General features: G+C 35.4%; 1 pseudogene across 1 annotated transcript in view; it reads right to left on the bottom strand.

Moving 5' to 3' along the window:
- Positions 1 to 1945: 1945 nt before the first annotated feature.
- LOC307182325 (transcription elongation factor 1 homolog) overlaps positions 1946 to 23283 on the bottom strand; it is a 57175-nt pseudogene continuing 35837 nt past the window's right edge. Inside the window, exon 2 of the transcript in view lies at positions 1946 to 2323. The product of the transcript in view is annotated as a transcription elongation factor 1 homolog (transcript). The remainder of the gene's footprint in view (positions 2324 to 23283) is intronic.

The raw sequence follows: 23283 nt of genomic DNA on the forward strand, positions 1-23283 counted from the left end.
TTTTACATTCAGACTTGCTTTGTTTTTTCATTTATTCAGCTCTTGTTTTAACAAGATATTTTATCTTGCTGAAATAAATTTTGTTGTTTCTTCATATAGGTTTTGAACTTTTGTTACCTTTTCCTAGCTATTTTATCATTTGGCTATTGCCAATTAGATTTTTTTTAATTGAGATATAATTGACATATGACACTAGTTTCAAGGTGTAAAACATAGTGATTTGATATGTATATATATTGTAAGATAATTACCACAGTGTCTAGTTGACATTCATCACCACATATAATTTTTTTTTCCTGTGATGAATAAGTTTTAAGGTCTACTCTCTCAGTAACTTTGAAATATACAATACAGGCATATCTCAGAGATATTGTGGGTTCAGTTCCAGACCACAGCAGTAAAGTGAACATTACAATAAAGTGGGCCACATAAATTTTTTGGTTTCCCAAGGCATATAAAAGTTATGTTTATATGATACTGTAGTCTATTAAGTGTGCAATAACATTAGGTCTAAAAAAATAATGTACATACCTTAATTAAAACATACTTTATTGCTGAAAATGCTAACCATTATCTGACAATGCAGGATTGCAACAAACCTGCATTTTTGTAAAAAATGTAATATCTGTGAAGTGCAATAAATTCAAGTGCAATAGAACAAGGTATGCTTATACCATATTATTAACTATAGTTGCCATGCTATATATTATACCCCATGACTTATTTATTTTATAACTGGAAGTTTGTACCTTTTGGTGCCCTTCATCCATTTCACCTGTCCCCCACCCCCTGTTTCCCCTTTGGAAACCACCAACCTGTTCTCTGTATTTATGCATTCATTTTTGTTGTTGTTTTTTGTTTTTTAGATTCTACATATAAGTGAGATTGTATGGTATATCTTTCTCTGACTTATTTCACTTAGCATAATGCCCTCAGGTTCCATTCAGGTTGTTGCAAATGGCAAGATTTCCTTCTTTTTTATAGCTAAATAATATTCCATTGTATATATACATACCATATTTTCTTTGTCCATTCATCCATTGATGGACACTTAGTTTGTTTCCATGTCTTGACTATTGTAAATAATGCTGCAGTGAACGTGGGGGAGCAGATAACTTTTCAAGTTAGTGTTTTGTTTCCTTTGGATAAATATCCAGAAGTGGAATTTCTAGATCATATGGTAGTTCTATTTCTAATTTTTTGAGGGAACGCCATACTGTTTTCCCTAATAGCTGCACCAATTTACATTCCCACTAACAGAGCACAGGGATTCCCTTTTCTTTATATCCTCATGAACACTTGTTATTTCTTACCTTTTTGATAATAACCATTTTTTTGTGTGTATGTGTATGTTGGCTGCTTTATTTAAGGGCCGGTGACTGACAGCTATCCCCAACCCAGCCCCTCCCTCCTCTACAAAAGTGGCCAAACCTGAAAACAGGCTGCTCTGCCAGGGGGCCTGTGGGGCTGTGGCTTGAATCCCAGGCCACAGGCCTTGGAAGGCAGGGAAGGAGGATGGGCAGTCAGTCCAGTTCAAATGGACAAATGCTGGTGAGGTGGGGGAAGATGCTAGAGAGTCCTGAGGCAGCCTCTGCTGGGCTTGCCCTCACCTAGGATGTCAGGACACTGGTCCCTGGAGGAGCCAAGACCCCAAAGCCAGGGGGCCAGGTGCCAGAGGAGGGAGCAAGTCAAAGGCTTTTGGAGCCAAGGGAGGCAGTTCAGGACCCTGGAGCCCAGCAACCCTTCAACACTACCCCATGCTCACGAGGACACTGCCAGAGTCACACCTGCAGCCACACCCACACTCACACCCACACCCACATCCATGCCAATTCCACATACACACAGGGCTGCAAAGGCCCTGGACCCACACCCTGGACCCTGGAATGTCTCTGGATTGGTACCCAGCAGGTGAGGCTGCCAAGGGGGTGGGTCCTCTGTGTTGCTAGTGATTGGCTGCCTCGCAGGCCTCTATCCAATCGCTGTACACGTCCACTGGTGTGTACAGATAAGTGATGGGCGTCTGGAATTATTCTAGGCACATGGTACAAGAGATGACTCCAGTGTTGTGGGCCTGGTCCATTTTCATGTCACAAGACTTCTCGTGGTTGCAGAAGGGGCAGGTGAACTGGGCATCTAGGGAGACTGTCATCTTCTTCTTGGGGGGTGGCTTCTGTTTTGACTTTCTGCGCACCACGTCTGCAGGAGGGCAAACCTGCACTTGCCGACCCTCGTTGCAACAGCCTTGTTCACCCGGGAGACAGTGACTTCCAGCTGCCAGCAGAAGCCGATAACAACCATTTTGACAGGTGTGAGGTGATACCTCATTTTGGTTTTAATTTGCATTTCCCTAATGATTAGTGATGTCGATCACAATTTCATGTATCTGTTGGCCATCTGTATGTCTTCTTTCGAAAATGTCTATTCAGATTCCCTGCCCATTTCTTAATCAGATTATTTGTCTTTTTTGCTATTGAGTTGTATGAATTCTTTATATATTTTGGATATTAACCCTTTATTGGATATGTGATTTGCAAATATTTTTTTCCATTCCATTGTTTGCCTTTTCATTTTGTTGGTGTTTTCCTTTGCTATGCAGATGCCTTTTAGTTTGATGTAGTACCACTTGTTTATTCCTGCTTTTGGTATCAAATCAAAAAAATTGTCACCAAGACCTCTGTCAAGGAGCTTAAAGCCTGTTTTCTTATAGGAGTTTTATGATTCCAGATCTTATATTCAATTCTTTAATCCATTTTGAGTTGATTCTTATGTATGGCCTAAAATAGTGGTCCAGTTTCATTCTTTTGCATGTGGCTGTCCAGTTTTCCAAACACCATTTATTGAAGAGACTGTCCTTTCCGTATTACCTATTTTTGGTTCCCTTGCCATAAATTAATTGACTGTATATGTGTTGGTTTATTTCTGGGCTTTCTACTCTGTTCCATGGATTTATGTGTCTGTTTTTATGCCAGTACCATACTGTTTTGAGTAATATAGCTTTGTCATGTAGTTTGAAATTGCAGCACATAATGCCTTTAGCTTTGTTCTTTCTCAAGGTTGCTTTGGCTATTTGGGGTCTTTTGTGGTTCCATAAAAATTTTCAGATTGTTTCTTCTATTTTTGTGAAAAATGCCATTGGAATTTTCATAAAGATTGCATTGAATCTGTAAATTGCTTTGTGTAGTATGGGCATTTTAACAATATTAATTCCTATAGTCCATGAGCATTGAATAGCTTTCCATTTTTTTGTGTTGTCCTCAATTTCTTTCATCAATGCCTTATAGTTTTTCAAGTATAAGTCTTTTACCTCCTTGGTTAAATTTACTTCTAGGAATTTTATTCTTTTTGATGCAATTGTAAATGGGATTGTTTTCTTAATTTCTCTTTCTGATAACTTGTTATTAGTGTAGAGAAATGCAACTGATCTTGTATATTGATTTTGCATCCTGCAACTTTACTGAATTTATTTATTAGTTCTCAAGAGTTTTTTGGTGGAGTCTTTTGGGTTTTCTATATATAGTATCATGTCATCTGCAAATAGTTACAGTTTTTTTTTTTTTTAAAGAAGATGTTGGGAGTAGGAGTTTATTAATTAATTTATTTTTGCTGTGTTGGGTTTTCGTTTCTGTGTGAGGGCTTTCTCTAGTTGTGGCAAGCGGGGGTCACTCTTCATCGCGGTGCATGGGCCTCTCACTATCGCAGCCTCTCTTGTTGTGGAGCACAGGCGCCAGACGCGCAGGCTCAGTAGTTGTGGCTCATGGGCCTGGTTGCTCCGCGGCATGTGGGATCCTCCCAGACCAGGGCTCAAACCCATGTCCCCTGCATTAGCAGGCAGATTCTCAACCACTGCGCCACCAGGGAAGCCCCAAATAGTTACAGTTTTACTTCTTCCTTTCTAATTTGGATGTCTTATACTTCTTTTTCTTGTTTGAATGTTGTGTCTAGGGCTTCCAATACTGTGTTGAATAAGAATAGTGAGAGTGGGCATCTTTGTCTTGTTCCTAATCTTAGAGGAAAAGCTTTGATGTTAGCTGTGGGCTTGTCATATATGGCTTTTATTATGTTGAAGTATGTTCCTTCTATAACCACTTTGTTGAGAGTTATTTTCATCTTGAGGTGATCAATATGGAGATGTGAAATTTTTATACATAGTACTTTTGCTATGTTGTGGCTTTGCAAGGACTTGTGTTAAAACTGCTTCTATGTCTAAGGAAAGAAAACTGCCTGCCTATTGGTTTGTCCTGGTGCAGGATAGGAGATAAAATCGGTTCCTATCAAAGATTTGGTTGTTGTGGGTATTTTAAGATTTGGAGAAATTATAGGACTATAGTAAAAATAGATTCCCAATGGATATTATTACCAAACATGTTTGTTTTGCCTGATGCACAGCAAGCCAAAAGGCTGAGACACTGAGGTTTGTAGCAAAGAGAGAGTTAATTGGTAAGGCATCCAAGTGAGGAGATGGGAGAGCAAGCCTCAAATCTGCCTCCCCTAAGGTAAGGGGGTTGTTGTATTTGTGTATAAAGAATAAAGCAGGGTGGTCTGAGTCACGGGGAGTGTGGGGAGCTTGGGGAAATGTGATTGGAAAAAAGTGCAATAATCATTGTTCTGCACAGGCGTAACTCAGCTACAGGCCTCTGCACATTCAAAAGGTCACTGAGTGGACACTCCTGCACATCTAGCTGGAGGGTCAGTGGGCCTATTCAGTCTTAACCAGCTCAGCTGGAACTTGACACAGCTGACTCTCAGCTCAGCTTGTGCTAGACATAGGTGACTGCACATTCCTGGAAAATAACTTGGGCAAACATCTTATTGTTTGGGCTATGTGCAGCTTGGAGGACATATAAGTCTTAAAATGACCTTAATTGGTAAGGGCAGATGAAATGGATTTAACCCAAGATATCATTACATTTTGAACCATGTGTATCTGTGGAGTACAAAATCTCGTCATGCATACCTTTGACTACAGCTGCAGAAGTGTTCCTTTAGACAAAGTTGTGATCCAGTTTTGTCTGGAGAAGGGCAGAAATTATTCATATTCCATTGTTTGTAAAGTTACCTGTTGTTTTCTTTCATTAGTTTGGTAACACTCATTTTATTTGCATTTAAATATTTTAAGCAACCTAAGCACAAATGTACAAGTAAAGATGTGTTAAAATGAATTTCTTGATATCCATTATTTCATGGATATCAAGCAGAAAAGTAGAACAAAAGCCCCCAAAAAGCAAAAAATGATTTTTGCTTTTGTGATTTCTTTGAAACTTATCTAACATGCATGTTCTGTAAAAACAGTGAACAGTGGAATAACTTGATATGGTGGCTAGATTTATTTAATATTTTATGAAATCTTTATGAACAATCCAAGTATAATTGTTCAGAACATGTGTATTAAGTTGATGTAAGTGGAATGAAAGTTTTATGAATGAAAAAAAACTAGAAACATGAACTCTCAATTTTTCTTTTATTCCTCAGTTTAATATTAAGGAAGTACATTTTATGTTTTTTTGTGTCAACATTTATCTTAGAAGATGCTTTCATCGTTTTTCTCATGCTTTCACGTTGTTCTTTTGAAACATGACTGATTTTAATATATACTTTCCACCACTCCTTGCATTTGTTGTATTTATCGATTTACAATGCTTTATAAATTTTAGTTATTTGTTCTAACAAAAATAACTTTAGTATTGCTCATATAGGATCCAAAAATTGTCTTATTCGTTGGTGAGGAAATGAACATGTGAATATCCTAGAATATCTTTTTTGTTTGTTTGTTTTTTTGCGATACGCGGGCCTCTCACTGCCGTGGCCTCTCCCGTTGCGGAGCACAGGCTCCGGACGCGCAGGCTCAGCGGCCATGTCTCACGGGCCCAGCCGCTCTGCGGCATGTGGGATCTTCCCGGACCGGGGCACGAACCTGTGTCCCCTGCATCGGTAGGCGGACTCTCAATCCCTGCGTCACCAGGGAAGCCCTAGGCATAAGTTTTTTAATTGCACTTTGCTTAATTGTGCTTCACAGATACTGCATTTTTGACAAATTGAAAGTTTGTGTCAATTCTGCATTGTCAGACAATAGCATTTTTTAGCAATAAAGTATTTTAAAATTAAGGTATGTACACTGCTTTTTAGACAAATTACTATTGCACACTTACTAGACTACAGTATAGTGTAAACATAGGTTTTATATGCACTGGGAAACCAAAAAATTCATGTGACTTGCTTTATTCCAATATTAGCTTTATTGTGGTGGTCTGGAACTGAATTTGCAATGTCTCTGAAGTATGCCTGTATTTACTGACTGATTAACAACCTTAGCTTTTTATTTTATGAGATGTTGGGAGAAAATCTCCGAGTTGTATTTGAAGAATTTGATCTACTTTAAGAGAAAATTCATACCTTACAGTACATTTTAGTTGGTAGGTAAGATATAAATAAATATCAGAGGGTTTTAATAAATTAAAGGACAGCTTTTACTATAGATTAATATTTGACCTTATAGTAGAAATAATTTTATAATGAAATACATATATATCTGTGAGAGGCTGAATATACAAATGGAATATGGCCAGGCCATAACTAAAACATAGAACTCTGATCCACATCCTTACTAGCAACCAGGCAGGGAAGCCAAACCACAACCTCTGTAGCAATCAGCCCCCAAAGGCAAAACTTGATCAATAACTGCCAACTTCCCTAATTTTTGCCCTGCTTCTAACTTCAGACCAACCAGAGGAAATGAAACATGCTTCCCTAGCCAATCACATAGGGTGCCCTTCTTCTAAGTTAGCCTGTCTCCAGATTCCTCATGCTGACAGCTTCCATTCAGGGTATACCTGAAGCCTTTTCTTTTTTCCACTTTAAAGCTTTACACTTCCGTTACTGCCTTTAAATCCCTATGAAATGCAAGTGATGGTAATGGACTCTAGTTCTGAATAAAAAGCCTTTGCTTGTTCACATACAGGTGGTCTTCACTTATTTACACAACTGGAAATGTAAATGTATGGAATACTGAGAATTATAAAATCCAAACTATATCATCTAAGATTTTAAAATAACAATTTCAGGGTATAAATTACTTCGAGTTAAATAATCTCATGATGGTAAAAATTTGCTGATTCTCAGCTAGAAATTGAGAAGCAGTCAATTCTAATTTACACACTAGCTTTCCAACAATTTCTTGATTTTGAAATATGGATTTTCACATCCACACTTATAAAATTAACTGAGATCATCTGAAAGTTATTTTAATACATAATTTATAGTGGTCCTTTGATTCATTAACCCAGAATAATACCTGGTGATTTAAAGTTTTATCCAGAAAAGAATTTTGACTTTCAGTTAGTTGGTAAGGAATATCCAATATTTAGATAAGAAATTCAATTTTCTTTTCATAGAAGCCAAGATGATTAGAGTCAGAGAGCCAGAGGCACTATGCTGTTTCATTTCAACGTATACCTAAACCAATTCTGTTTTTAAGTATATATTTTACTTCAAGAAATTTCATCTGCCTTGAGATCCATAAACTCACACCACTGCATTCATATTTATTGCTTTTAAAGTAATTATTGTGCTAACTAATACATTAAATTTGTTCTGTTAAATATAAGAAGACTTAACTTTATAAAAATCTCCCTGGAGTTTTCTCCTGGACTATTATTTAGTTATGTTCAAACACAAATTATAATAGCCAATAACATAAGAATGTTTCTGGAGGGCTTTTAAAGAAGAAAGAAAAATGAAAAAACACCTGGTAATGTGTATTTCAGTCAGGAAATCCAAGGATTCACTAGTGGTTTTCAACCTTTCCTAGCCTTTGTAATAGTGATAAATACAAACACATATAGTGTTTATTATGTGCCAATTATTGTTCTAAGCACATTATAAGTATGAACTCACTAATCCTTATACCAATTCTAGGAGGTTAGTGTAATAGTTCCTTAACACTTCCTTTAGATTTATAATTTTTGTGACCTAAATCAATGGCACTTATATTTTAGATATGAATGTAATTTAAAATTAAAAAGAATGGGAAAGAGTCACAGAGTGTTTTCACCAAGTAAAGTTATAAGAACTACCCACCACCATCAACACAACTACTATCTACTGTCATCACTTTTTCATTGAAAACAAATATTTAACATCAAAACAGTGAGCCTAGGGTGCTTCCCTGGTGGTGCAGCCTGCACTTCGCTTCCGGAGCCTGTGGTCTGCAACGGGAGAGGCCACAACAGTGAGAGGCCCGCGTACCGCAAAAAACACAAAACAAAACAAAAAACACAGTGAGCCTAAACTCAGAGTAAAGAGCACTCTTACTGAAAAAAAAAATGCTTTATAGAAAGCTCATTTTATTCCTCATTTTTGTCAGATGTTTACATGGATCAATAAAAGCTTTATTGACAACCAAAGACAATCTGTGGTTTTACTTGAAAAATATATTAGAAATTTTAAAGGGTCTGACTAGTTGAAGCCAAAAACAGTCAATCCTTTGTGAATGATACTAAAAACATTCAAATTTCCCAAGTTTTGTGTGAATAAATTATAAATTAATTGGCTGGTTGAATTCTTTTTACTTTATTTATTTATTTTTTTTGGTCTAATGACTGAGCAGTGTGAACAGTAATAGAAAAAAATAAAACCACACAAAGAAATGAATGCTCATCCATGCTCATTTGTCTGTAAAATTGTGAAATAAATGTGTTTTGCATATTGAGCAGTCAGTTTATTTTCCTCATGCCTGCCATTAAGTTATATGGTTTCTTGATCTGTGAGTTAGCACTTGGTTTTCCAGGGTCCTCTACTTTGACTTTAATGTCACTACATCCTTGGGAATAGTAAGCATCACATTTGAAGCTCCAGGGATTTGGTGCCTGTCTGTAGAGCATACAAAGCATAACTCAATGGTTTTTTTTTCAAGGGTTTAGCTTTCAAGCTGTGTTAATTTGTTATTTGGTTGCCACACTGATTTTTTTTCTTTTATTAATTATATCTTCGGCTCTTTGGTTGGTCTATAATAAGGATATATTGATTATTCTTGTGGATGAGTAATTGAAGTATAATAGTTCCAAATTCTATATCCAGAAATCAGGAAATAGCTAATAACTTGAATCAGTGTCAAACTGTACATTATTGGTTGAAGAGAGTTGGATGATAATTCAACTCTGCAAAGGGATAAATGATCACTTGAGAATAACATTAGTACTGGATTAATGTCTTATTGATTTCTGAGAAAGAATGGAAATGTGGTCATGTTTTCTGCTTTTAAAGAGGATATTTCTTTTGGAGAGGTTATTTTTATCACATTAACACCTTAATCAAAATAATCAGAAAGTGACATGATTATGTGGCTATCAACTAGCAAACTGTTACTCAAAAATAACTGAAACAATATTGTGAGTGTGACTATGGAAATACCAATTAGGACAAGTGGATTTGGTTGGTGATTCATATATAGAGTTCATAGAGGAAAACATCCTAGTAAAAATAGTTTTATACCACATAGCAATATGTTTGATCTCAGATATTTCATTTTATTTGAAAAATTAGTTTAAAATAATTTGTAATAAAACATACTGTAATGGGCTGAATTGTGCCCCCCCCAACAAAAAAAAATATGTCCTAACCCTAATGCCCAGTACCTGTGACTGTGAATTAATTTGGAGAAAGGATCTTCACAGATACAATTAAGTTAAGGGTCCCAAGATGAGAGCATCCTGAATAACCCAGGTGGACCCTAAGTCCAATGAAACATGTCTTTCTTAGAGACACAGGGGATAAAGCCATGTGAAAATGGAGGCAGAGATTGGAATGATGTGTCCACAAACCAAGAAATGCCAAGGAATCCTGCAGCAACCAGAAGCTAGGAGAAAATCATGGACAGATTCTCCCCCAGAACTTCAAGAGTCAGCCAATCCTACCAGCACTGATTTTGGGCTTCTGGCCTCTAGAACTGTGAGAGGATATTTTTTGTTTTTTTAAGCCATCAAAATTGCTGTAATTGGTTGCAGCAGCTCTAATAAACCAATACATACACTTATGCAGAGACTAAAATGTCAGAAAATTGAAAAACTAAAATAGGAAAGTAGTTATATCATATTGATTCAACAAGAGCTAAGTAGAGAATTAACTCTGAGTCATCCCAACTTTTATCTCATATCTATATTAACAAGCTTAAATAAAATTAATCGAATTTGCAACAACTCATGATTTCATGTTACATTCCAAAATCATTAAAGATAGAGGAGTAATACAAATGAATACAGTGAAGTCCAAATTTATAAGCAGAAACTGATTAAAAATGAAAATTAATTTGGAATCCAACCATTTAAAATATCTAGGGAAAATACTTCCTGAAACAAATATTTAGGGGGAAAGTCATTTGGGAAACCTTTAAATGCTTAAGCAGAACATGAAAAATATTAACCAAATGTGATATTAATTGCTGTGAGGTTAAATAGCTAACAGCAGAACAGCAATCTTTATGCACAAAGTCTTTCTAGTTTTCAGTCAATTATTGTTTGTATAATTAGTAAGCAATTTCATCATCTATGTTATAGTTATTTAAAATCAAGTCAAAAATAATTCCATTATAGTTTGGGGAGATGTTCTTATGCCTTAAGTTAGGCTGACTCATAAAAAAATGCTCCAAAATTTATCTATTTAGACTTAACCAAATACGTTTTTAAAAGAACAACTAACTGACATAATTTAGATCATAATCCTCTTAAAAATATTTTAGAAAAGGGTTACGTTGTATTTAAAAAAACTCTATCCAAATTATATAGAATCTGGATGGTTACTGTCATTGCCAGGTATTATCAAAATAATTGTATTCATATAAATGCCCAAATTTTAAATCCTTCATAAGCTTCACAAAACATAGAGTTCTCACTAAACAAACAAAATATGGCATCAAGCCAAGGGAATGAAGAGAATTGAAATCTCACTTTGGATAAATGTGTAGTTAATTACTGTTGACTGATTAATTCAACCCTTTTATTTCTATTCTAAGCTTTTCTTATTTGATATTAGAATATATAACAAATGGAGTTTCAAGAATATATTTTGAAAGACACTGTGTCAAAGTAAAGGTTATCTCCCTATGAGATTTTTAATTAATTAAAGTTCAATAGAAGTTTAATATGAAAAAAAGTTACTGTAATATGTTTGGTAATGCTACAATTTGTTCTGATGTGCTACTGAGTAAAATAAGTTTGTAAGGCGATATGAAAATATGTTTTAATAACTGAAGTTTTCTTCATCACCTTGTATTAAGCATATTCTGTAAAAGTTTTTAAGTTTTATAAATTTTTATTGCAGATGAAAGTAGGTATTTAGAAAGGGTATTGGAGAGATATATTTTAATGGTTTATCAGTTTTAGATTTGATTCGTTGTCCTACAACCTACAATACTGAATAAGCTAATCAATGTAATCACATACTAAATGAAGCAGATTAGGTACTCAATAAATGCTATTTATTATTTATTTTTTAAAATTTATTTTATTGAAGTATAGTTGATTTACAACGTATTAGTTTCTGCTATACAGCAAAGTGATTCAGTTTTATGTATGTATGTGTATATATATATATATATATATATATATATATATATTCTCTTCTACATTCGTTTTCATTACAGTTTATTACAGGATATTGAATATAGTTCCCCATGCTATACAGTAGGACCTTGTTGTTTATCCATTCTATATATAATAGCTTGCATCTGCTAATCCCAAAATCCCAATCCATCCCTTCCCCACTCCCCCTCCCCTTTGGCAACTGCAAGTCTGTCTTCTATGTTTGTGTATCTGTTTCTGTTTCATAGATAAGTTCACTTGTGTCATATTTTAGATTTCACATATAAGTGATATCATATGGTATTTGTCTTTCTCTTTTTGATTTACTTCACTTAGTGTGATAATCTCTAGGTCCATCCATGTTGCTGCAAATGACATTATTTCATTCTTTTTCAATGGCTTAGTAGTATTCCATTGTATATATGTAGCACATCTTCTTTACCCGTTAATCTGTCAATGGACATTTAGGTTTTTTCCATGTCTTGGCTATTGAGCATAGTGCTGCCATGAGCATAAGGGTGCATGTATCTTTTTGAATTATAGTTTTGTATGATTATGTGCCCAGGAGTTGGATTGCAGGATCATATGGAACTCCATTTTTAATTTTTGTGAAGAACCTCCATACTGTTCTCCATAGTGGCTGACCAATTTACATTCCCACCAACAGTGTAGGAAGGTTCCCTTTTCTCCACACCCTCTGCAGCGTTTATTATTTATAGACCTTTTAATGATGGTCATTCTGACTGGTGTGAAGTGATACCTTATTGAAGTAGTTTTGATTTGAATAAATGCTATTTCATTTTTTCTTTATTCAGCTTTCCTAGATGTTCTAAGTTTTTTGGAGTTGTACCCATTCTCTCCTTTTAATGTCTGAAAAAAATTGAAGATATTAGTGGATTTTAATAAACCTATTGATTATTAAAAATATATATCATATCTTTTTAACTTTATTTATTAAGTAGAAAATTGGCATGGATTAGAGTTCATGTGTTCCCTTAAGTAGTAGGATAAATAGCTGGGTATTTCTGATATTTTCCTGACTGATGTCAACATCAGGGTGGAGACATTTATAAAAATCTTTGCCTTAACATTCCTGACCTCTTGAACTCCATTAACCTTCACCTTCATGCAGTTTCAACAACTCAGTCCCATGAACACACACTGAATTTTGTTATCTTTTAGAATTGCTATTTTTCAAAATTTTTAGAAACATAGTGTTTTTTTGCCTACCACTTTCACTACTGTTGCCCCACTTAATGGAATCTTTGACCTCATGGAGACTCCTAAGTCCTTAATCACCTGACTACTTATTTATAATTATTTTTACTAATTTTGGGCCTTTCCTGCCTTCACTTTCTTCTCATATTAAAGCATATCATATGCTCAGTATGAGCCAACGCTGTTTTTATTACCATCAGTAGAAAAACAGTTAAGTTTTAAGGCAAAAACATTAATAACTACAGGAAAGGCAAGGTTTAGCTGGTGCTCTTGGAGCACTGGAAATGGATGGTTTATTCAATAAATGGTTCTAAAACAATTGGCTAACCAGGTGGGAAAACAAACTAAAATATTAATTTAAGTTATATTTTATTTTTTACATGGAAAAACAAATTTATAACTCTAAAAGGAATTACAGAAACATTTTAAAAAATAAAATCAGGGTAGAGAAGAATTTCTTAAAGGACAAAAAGGGAAATATTTCACAACCTTAAATTTTTTTATTTATATATATCTGTACCACAAGAAATATTATAAACTCAGTTCAAAGCAAGCTGTAGATTAAACATTTGTAATGCATACAAGTGATAAAAAGTTGATAACTAGAGTATGAAAGTAATTTCTACAAATCAATAAGAGAAAACAAAAAGAATGGAAAATGGGCTAAAGAACATTGTATCAGTCAGGGTTCAATAGGAGTCATATGGTACATTCAAAAGGGGCTTTGACGAGAGTTCAATACAAAGACTGTTTACAAAGGTAAGGGCATGATTTTGTAAACCAACTAGGAATAGACTAATTCTGTAGGGCCAGCAGAAGAAGAAAGAAAAATGAAGCGGGAAAGAGAGAAGTTATCAGAACACAAAAAGAATAAGAGGGTCACCTGACAGGAGCTGTAGCCCTTGGCAAAGGAACACAACCAACCCACGGCAGTCTGCAGGGGAAATGCCAATGGGACAAATATCCAATATCACTCCCTTCCTAATCTCTGAGATTTTTGCTAATGGCTCCGATGGGCAAAGCCACCTGGAAGCCAGAGGGCATGGAAGCCAGCACCTAACTTGCACAATTAAATCTCCAATTAAGGATGTCAAATCTAAGTTTCCAACAGCCTAAATTTTTGCCCAGATGGGTGATAAGAGGGATTCTGTTACAAATAGGTTTTAAATCAAAGGGACTGATTTGGGTGTATGTCGTTAATAGGGTGTCAGGTTGTTTGCCAATTAAAATATCCATGGTTGAGGATATTAGAGTTCCAGAATTTGCCTATAGGCAGGCCCTCCAATTGGACCAGTTACTATGGGCGCTTTGCTCCAGTACTTAGTTTGTTTGGTGATGGGCAAGCCAGCAAGATCTCTGAGTGTTAGAGATTATATTAACCAAACTGAATGAAATGGAGAGAGAGAGAGAAGAGAGAGAATTTACCATAAGCTAGTTAGGTTGAGAAATGAAAGGCTATAGAGTGGTTTAAAAGAAAGACATTTTTTCTCATTGACATAGGACACATTTAAGATGTAATAGAGAATGTGTATCCCATAGGTAAGCCTTATGAATTTGGTTCATGACACAGATATTGGCTATTCTGAAAAGCCTTACATTATACTCTATGTTTATAAGCCACATCCAGTCTTGCTGCAAATAATGGTGTCAAGCAACAGATAAATTAGTGAAACTCTTGGATGCACTGCTGATACCGTGTTGCCATAGTATCACCATGATATGTGATCTAAGTTATTTTTTCCTACTCATCTACCATGGGATCTATCATATGCATTACACACAGTGTTTTGATGTCTGAGAATGTTTCTGAACTTATGGGACTTTGAATGACCTGAACCACTATCAACCCCTGTGATGAAGACTGAGTCTTGTGTGGAAGCACCCAGTTTCAGTAGGGAACAATAATAAAGTAGTACCTCATTGGCCAGGTAGTAGTAACTGCCATTGTTTAAAGAAAGCTGCATTATAGTGGAGGTAACCCTACGGCTTCTTAGTTACCTGATTGATATGCATGCCTGTGAACAGTGCACTTAAAACACTTGGAAGACACTTTAGCATCTTAGTGCAAAATCGTTCCATAAAATATTTTTTAAATTAAATCTTAACATGATACTCTATAGAGATTATTCCTGTGGCTGATTAATTATATAATCTGGGGGACAGAGGAGCACTTTCTTTGAATAGTGGTAAGCATGTAAAAATATTAGCTGTGCCTTAGACTTTTCTTTAATTGCTTAGAGTACTATCAGTTTGTGTGACACAGAGGGAAACAAAGCTAGAGATTTGCTTTAAAACAAACAACAAAAACAAATCTTATTCCTCCATGTAAAAAGCATAATATGAGCCAGAATTAGCATAAAACTTGCCAACTGCCCTAAGAAGAGAACTTCTCCAGACTATAGTAAAATCAGATTAGAGTAAGTCATTCCATCTGCAGGACTTGCTAAAGATATCAGTGGAGATTTCATCTGTTTTGAGAGAGAAAGGGTAGGCTTCTTTCACAGCGTTTCTTATGAGAACCTTATGAGTGTTCTTCAGCCTCTGTTTAAAGTTGGAGGTACAATAAAAGAAGAAAAATGAATAATTATGCTACTTAGTGATATGCTAGTTAGTGTTGACACTAGTTAGTGACGATACTAGGGGGTAATGTTATCTATTAGTAACCCCAATCTCCTCCATGCTATTACAGATATAGAGTACTTCAATTATTGGACTTGTTACAGAATCTTAAGATTGGAAAGGGCCTTAAATGATCATCTAATCACACCAACAAGTTGGTGTTTGAATAATTTCTCTAAAATTCCTGATGGGCACAGCCCAACCTTTGCTAGAATACCTACTATGAAAGGGCGTTTATCTATTACCTTCCAAAATTGCCCACTCTTATCTATGAATAGGTTTGATTTTAGATGCTCTCTCTTGTGCGTATGTCTCCTTATGACTTCTATTTAGTGTTCTTGGTTTGATCTGTATGAACCATAATAAAAAATGTCAACTCTATCTTCCACAGGAAAGCCTGTCTATATTTAAGGTATCATGTTTTTTGAGATTTCTTTTCATCTTGGGCTGAATCTTCTGTACCACATAAGAAGTGAAGCTTATGGGTAGGGCGTGCCTTTAAAAAGTTGTTTATCAGGTAGTATTTGTCTTTAATAACACCTTTCTAGAGCATTTACACTGGTACATCTTCTTCATCCCAATAAGTGCCATGTTCCACTTGAGGTACAGCCTTATTGCCACTTCTCATCAACATCTCCATCCATCCCAGCATTCACTGAGCAGTGAGATGTTAACATCCTTTTGATACTAGTTCTCCTATCATCAATTATTATTATTTATTTTATAGCTGTGCTCGTGTTTCTATTTTATATTGAAAGGTCTTAAGAGTGGGGAAAAGCTGTATTTTTATCTGTATCATCCTCAATAATCATCTTCATCTTTGCAATAGCTAACATTTATTACCTGCTTACTGTGACAGACCATTTTCTAAGTCTTTACATGTATTAACATTTCAAAATAACCTCATGAAGTAGGTACTAGTGTTACCCACATTTTACATATGAGAAAACTGAGGAATAAGAAGGTCAAGCAATTTTCTCAAGATTACATGCATCATAAGTGTTGGAACCATTATTCGAACCTGTGTGGTCTGGCTTCAGTGTTCAGCATCATAACCACTCTGTTACACTGTCTTCTACAATCTAAAACCTTCATTGGCTCTCAACAGACTTTCCTTGGATGAGTTCATCTATGCCCCAGTGTTTAACTATCACTTAGGTACCGGATCTATTATCTTTTGTGCTTCAGATCTTTATTTTGAACTGTAAAGTGTGCGATTCTATACGGAAGCACTATGTCCAATTTGATCTATCCTAAAATGTGTTCATTATTTTGCATTCAAAACCCTGCCTTCTCTTGTGTCCCCTCCTTTCATTAAATGGAATCATCATATATCAGTTTGCCCAAGCTAGAGATCTAGGCTTCCTCATAGATTCCTCCTATTCTCATGCTCTACCACTTCCAATTAATCTCAGAGTCCTGTAAATTCTAGTTCTTCAATATCTGTCTGATCAGCCCTCTCCTCTCAATTTTTACTGTGATTACTTTTGTTCACAATTTTTCACTTGGAGTATTGTAACTTTAGCCTCAGAAAAGTCCTTTACTCAAATGTTGCTCCCTTCTAGTGGATTTACCACAGCACAGCCAGGGAATTTCATAACATAAAACTGATACTGTCATGTATCTGTTTAAGATGCTTAAATGCCTCCACCTCCCCCTTTCAGAATAAAAGACAGATTCTAGCAAGTCAAAGATACCCTTCATAATCTGGCTTTGTTCACCTTTCCAGTCTTACACGTTGTCATATATTCTTAAGCAACCTGCTATACACTGTTTTCTCTGCCTAGGATGACCTGACCCTCATGGCCTGTCCTGGACAAGTTCCTGTCTATTTTCTGAAGATTAGTTCAAATGTCACCCTCCCTTGGAATTGTTCCCTACAGACATCTCCACTCCAATATCTGATTAATTTCCCTCGTCGCTCTGTTAGGTACATCTATGCTTTTTCTATGTGATTTCAGCAGCATAGTAATGGTTGATTTTTACATTTTCATTCCGTTTACCTCATAGCCTGTGAGTTCCTTGAGGGCAAGTATTACATTTGCTGTTGTTGTGGTCCTAGTATTTAGTGCCTGGGAAATAGCAGACCTACAACAAAACTTAGCTGGATGAAGGTCAATAATGCCTCCCAGTCTATTAACAGAAATGAGAGGGCCTACGTCCAGGATGGGAAAAGGTTCATCCGTGTGCTAGTTCTCACTGTTTGAGGAGCTGCCTGGAGCATAGTGCTGACATGGATTCTAAGGCGACGTTTAGGCTCAGTGGAAGTGTATTAGAATTTATTACTGGTATTTATTATGGGGGATAGGGAGAAGTGGCATTTGCCTATCTTGATACCAATCTAACAATATTTTTCATTAGGATTTGCCTTCAGATAGGAAATAACTCAAAGCCTATGAAGACATTAATACTCCCTGGAGTTAATTTTTAAAAATAATGACATCTTTGGGACTTGTTCCAAGGGCTGGAAACTTGCCTTTGTCCTTCAAATTATACCAATTCTTCCAAAACTAGGAAGCAGCATAGTATGGTATTTAATTCCCAGGGTTGGGACTTAACTTGAAGCTTGAAGCTCTATTTTAAGCTCATTAGCTTGAAGCTCTATTTTACTACTTATTACTTGCTTGACCTTGAGCAAGTAGCTTAAACCTTTCTGGCCTCAGTTTCCTCATCTAGAAAATGGGAGTAATAGTGCTAATATCTACTGTTATTATAATTCTACCAAACTCTACCAGAATAGTTCTAAACAAGTGTGTTCTATGTAGAGACTTAAACCAAATACAGAGCATTACAGTTTAAATCTAATTACATGTGCCATTGGTAAGTATACTCAAGTTATATAGTGTAGGACTTCACCAGTGCCTTTATGTAATGCAGAGTGTAATTGATTCACAGTAGAGCTAAGTAATTCTAAGCAAGTCAGTTTATACTCTGAAATAGGCAAATAATGGTAAGTATCACTATTGAGTTCCTTCTGAATGCTGGGCATTATTTAGGTCCTTTATACATCTGCCGAAATATGTGTAAAAGTCTTAGAAGAGTGTTTGACACATTAATAAATGTGCTACTAATAGTATTATTTATAATCTTCACAAAAACTAAACAGAGAAGGTGAATTTATTTGATGTTGAGATATATGTTAAACTATTCACTATAGTTAGCAAAGGTAGAGTCAATCCTTGTATTTACTGAGCAATTCATATGTGACAGATACTGATTCTAACTTTAATAATCTCTAGATAATATCTTACCCCATGTAACCATTATGGGACCATGTGATAGTTCCAAACATTGGTGAATGACCACAGTAATAGTGCTCGGGTTAAGTTGAATATAATGACATGTTACTAAGAAGAGTTAATAATGCAAATGCTTTTCCAAGGAGGAACTTGGGGATACAAACTTATTGTGGAAATCTCATCCTGTGGCCACTATCCTAATACTGGGTTATATAATATTATACTATTACTAATTTCTCACAAAGATCAGGATTTTAAGGGAGTGTGAAATTATTAGAAGGAATGTATTTCTTACCAAAGTAGATAAGATGATAATTTCTTGATTTTACCTGGAGAGGGGAAAAAGACAGCTTTAGGAAATCTGAACCTATCCTTTAAAGCCAAATTTCTACATAACTGAAAGTTACCCTTGAAAGGGTTTGGCCTTAAGAAAAGCTGAACATTTGATCATGCAGACACCAAGCCCGTGATGCCTCACAACGCAAGTGTTTGAACCAGGCTTCTCAAAACAATAATGAAGTGTGTTTAACAGCTCTTTCATTTCATTTTGGAGTTGTTAAAAGAATATTAAAGTCAAATCATGGAAATGAGATTCATCTGTATAAGTACATTTAAGTCGGGATTACATAGAGATGAGTTTTCTAAAAGTATCTCCACTTCTAAGCGTTTGAAGGTGGTTCTTAGTCACTTACCCGGATCAGGCTTTTGTCCTTTATTTTTAATAACAAAAATCACACCCAGCAGTGTGACAGCTAAGGCAGCCCTGGAAATTAAGCATTTTGCTGAGGAGAAGGAAAACCTTGTAAGTACCTTGGTTAAGGTTTTTTTTAAGCTTATTTTTTTTGTAGCTTTTCGTGGTTTTAGGACTACTGGGCCATGCAGCTGAATGCGCTGCAGTGGCTAATTTAAAGTTCTAAGGGAGTTTAAAGCAGCATGCATTTTTCATCACAGATAGGTTAAAAGGTTTTTAAAGTATTCTACTTACTCATAGGCAGCTGGAATCCAGTAGGATTGCATATCTGCTACGACTTCAGCAAATATCATTCTCAATTTGGCCCTTAAAGGACAGCACTAGAAATTCTTTACACTTTTCCTACCTAGAAATAGACGGCAAATTTTGCGGCAACTTTAGCTGTGAACTCTTCATTTCAGGGCTCTGCATCTTTATTTTAATATGTATTGCTGTTCTTTATTTGTGTGCCCAAGAAATACTAAATTCATGGTGGCTGTGAATGATACGGATCATTGTAGCTCCCTCTAAACTGGGACTACTTAAGCATGTAAGAACTCGTGACCACAAATTACGTTAGTGTAGTTTTCACTACTTTCAGTTCTCCATATAGGCCGCAATAGATTGATTTCTACAAAAAAAAAAAAAAAAGTACTTTTGGTGGTCTCGCTGCCATATATGAATATGCATCCTATAAGTATATTGTCTAGGCAGTGCACTGTATTGATATCAATACTGCCTCCTTATTCAAAATGAGAATGGTTTAACAAATGTAGGCATGTGTAAGAGGGAAAAAAAGATGTCACAACAGAGGGGTCCTTCATATAGCAGAGACGTTGTTATCCCCTGATGTCTTATATAAATCCTGCAGCCTCAGACCTCCTGTAGATATATAATGACATGTTATCAAAACCACACCATTGAGTTAAAATGGTCGATGTCAAACTAATTCTGCCTCACCAGGTATTTCTTCCCATTTATAATACCCTTTTTAAAATAAAAAAGGGTCCAACAATTCAGATGTGTATATAATAGGGATGATATACAATTGTACTTCAAGCTGACTGCAAGCAACCTGTCAAAAAAACAAAACTAAATTCTGAGTAATAAAATCCATCATATGATTGATATCTTGCATTAAGTGTAAGTTGAAGAAAGCAATTTTGTTTATGGAGAAAGTCTTGGCTTGGCACGTTTTTCATGTCACATAAAGATGGAAATCTTACCTTATGGTTGTAGATTACAGTTATATTTCAGCTTCTGTCATTGTAAAAGGACACACATCTCTTTTAAAATAAGAACCATTTTCTTCTGATAAAAATGAGCTCATTTTAATATAGTTCTTTCTTCCAGTACATATCATGTTCTCCTTTGCTTTCATTCCCATGTTAACTCTTTTATGATATTGATTTTACTGTGGTTTAGTAAACGAATGCATCGTCTAAGAATTTTCAGAGTTTCCAATTGCTATGTGTTTGTGGGCACTTCATGGCAGAAACAATGAGTTACAGATAAAGAATTTACCTAATATTTAAGAATACTGCGAGTTGAAGAAAACTGGGTCAATGTGTTCTCATTTTTCTGTGTAGAAGAGAAATGAGTGGTAATATTAAAAATTTTGTATAATTTTGGAAATTTATCAATTCTGATTTCTTTGTATTTAATACTTTAAAATAAAGCTTTCTAAAAATGCACGGTATTTTATAGTTTACAAAATGCTAACACATATATCATTGATCTTCATCTGTCCTTTGAAATAAGAATTAATATTGTTATGATTTTTGTTTTCTTGTTTTATATACCAGAAAACTAAGGCTCTATGAGGTTAAATAATCTGCTCAAAGCTGACCCTCTAGAATTTAGCAAACTCTAGTATTTTGATGTAGTAGAATTCTAAATGATTTAAGCTCACTTGACTTCTGACTAAAATATGGGTACACCAACTCTAGCATTGGTGTTAACCTACTTTGGCTAAATTAGAGCTAATCAAAAAAGTTTTAAATCAAAAGTTTTGTTTTTGTCTTTTTGTTTTTAGAGGTATAAGAGAATAGGAATCGCTATTGAAAGGGATGAGGAAGAGAATTCTTACTTCTGAAGTAGTAAATGTTTTCAATATATAGTTAATTAATGCTTAATAAATATTGAGGAAAATAGAAGTATCAATGCTACATCACACCTGTGTAAAATTTGTGAAAGCTGAGCTGTGTATTCTCTCTTTGGACTATCTTTGTATATCATGCAAAAGTTACTTTGTTAGGAGACGGAGATTAGCTAAATCTGGATTCACACCAGTATTATTCAGGTCTGCATTTCTCTTTCTGATAGTATCACAGCTGCATGTTCTTTTCTGCCTTTCTGATTCCCTATGGGGTAGGCTGGTTCTAACATAGTTCCCAATGATCAAATCCAGACTTCTGGTATTCACATTCTTGTGTAATGCCCTCCACTTCTGTGTGGGCTGCTCCTAGGGACTTGCTTCTAATAAATAGAATATGACAAAGTGACAGATGTCATTTCTGAGGTAAGGCTATAAAAGATTGACTTCTGTCTCTCCCTTTCTCTTGGTACTCCTCCCAGTTTGGCTGACTTCGATGAAGCCAGCTGCCATGTGAGCTGCCCAGTGGAGAGAGCCATGTGACAAAGGACTGAGATCCTCAGTCTACTAACCCACAGAGAACTAAATCCTACTCACAACCACCAAGTAAGCCTGGAAGCAGATTCCACACCAGTCGAACTTTGAGATTACTGCTGCTTTGGTGGACACTTGGCTTGCAGCCTAGTGAGAGACCCTAAATTGGAGGACCCAGCTAATCTGGGTCCAGATTCTTGACCCACAGAATATATGTGTATTGTTTTAAGCAGCTACACTTTGTTGTAATTTATTACCCTCCTAGATATTCTATGTCACATCATCTTATATTATTTCCATGAAAACTCATCATTATTTGAAATTATCTTTATTTATTTGTTATTTATTCTCTCTCTTCCTCCAATTAAACTATAAATCTTATAAGACTTGGGACCTTGTCTATCTTGTTCATCTTTAGTTACCCACAGTGTCTAGAAGAGCACCTGGCACATAGTTACTGGTACTCTGTAATTATAGGTTGAATGAATGAATAAACAAATTTTACTTAGAGTTTTATTTCTAGGCCCTCATTTTTGCCTCCCTCTAAAATAGTGAAATAGCGTAAGACAAGAACATTTGATTTTTCTTTTTATCTGTACCTACAGAGGATTATTTCTCAAATATTTTTTAACCTGCTGCTAATCTTCCTTCTAACAGCTGTCTCACTATTCTCCATGTCCAAAGGTCTTCAAGAACAATATTCTCATCATTTTTAATTTGCATAAAATTAGGTAAAAACAAAAAAATTGATTCTTTGATACATAGTACATTTTCAGATTTGCTTTTCTTTGGATTCTGAGCTTGTGTTCACTAGAATTTTGATGGAACAATATATTATCTGCAGTATTAAAATTGTTTCATTTTCCATGTGAAAGGTGTTGGCTTCCTGAGTAAAATTCATAAAAGTGAAAATAAATACCGTCTCTCTCTCTCCGTCTCTCTCTCTGTTTCCTTGTAGCTCTTTCGCTCTTCTTGTTTGTTTTTCCTAGAATATTGTTGGTTTCATAAAATAAATTTCTGGCTTTTGGACCAAATTCGGTCCTTGGCTTCATTTCATCCAGTTCTCAAAGCAATTTTGCTGTTGTCACTGATGTAGAAACTTGTAAAATAAAGGACTTCCTTATTCTTTCATTTATTGTAAAACCTCTTAGGATTTAAAATTACAATAGTAAAATAGTTATAAACAGTAGTTCAAGGTTCAGAAAGTGTTGGTGGTTGTGTTCTAAAGTTGGACCAAAAATAAATATCACATGTATTGTTACCTATCTTTTGCCC

This window comes from Stenella coeruleoalba, assembly GCF_951394435.1.
Source record: "Stenella coeruleoalba genome assembly, chromosome: 2".
Lineage (NCBI taxonomy): Eukaryota > Metazoa > Chordata > Mammalia > Artiodactyla > Delphinidae > Stenella > Stenella coeruleoalba.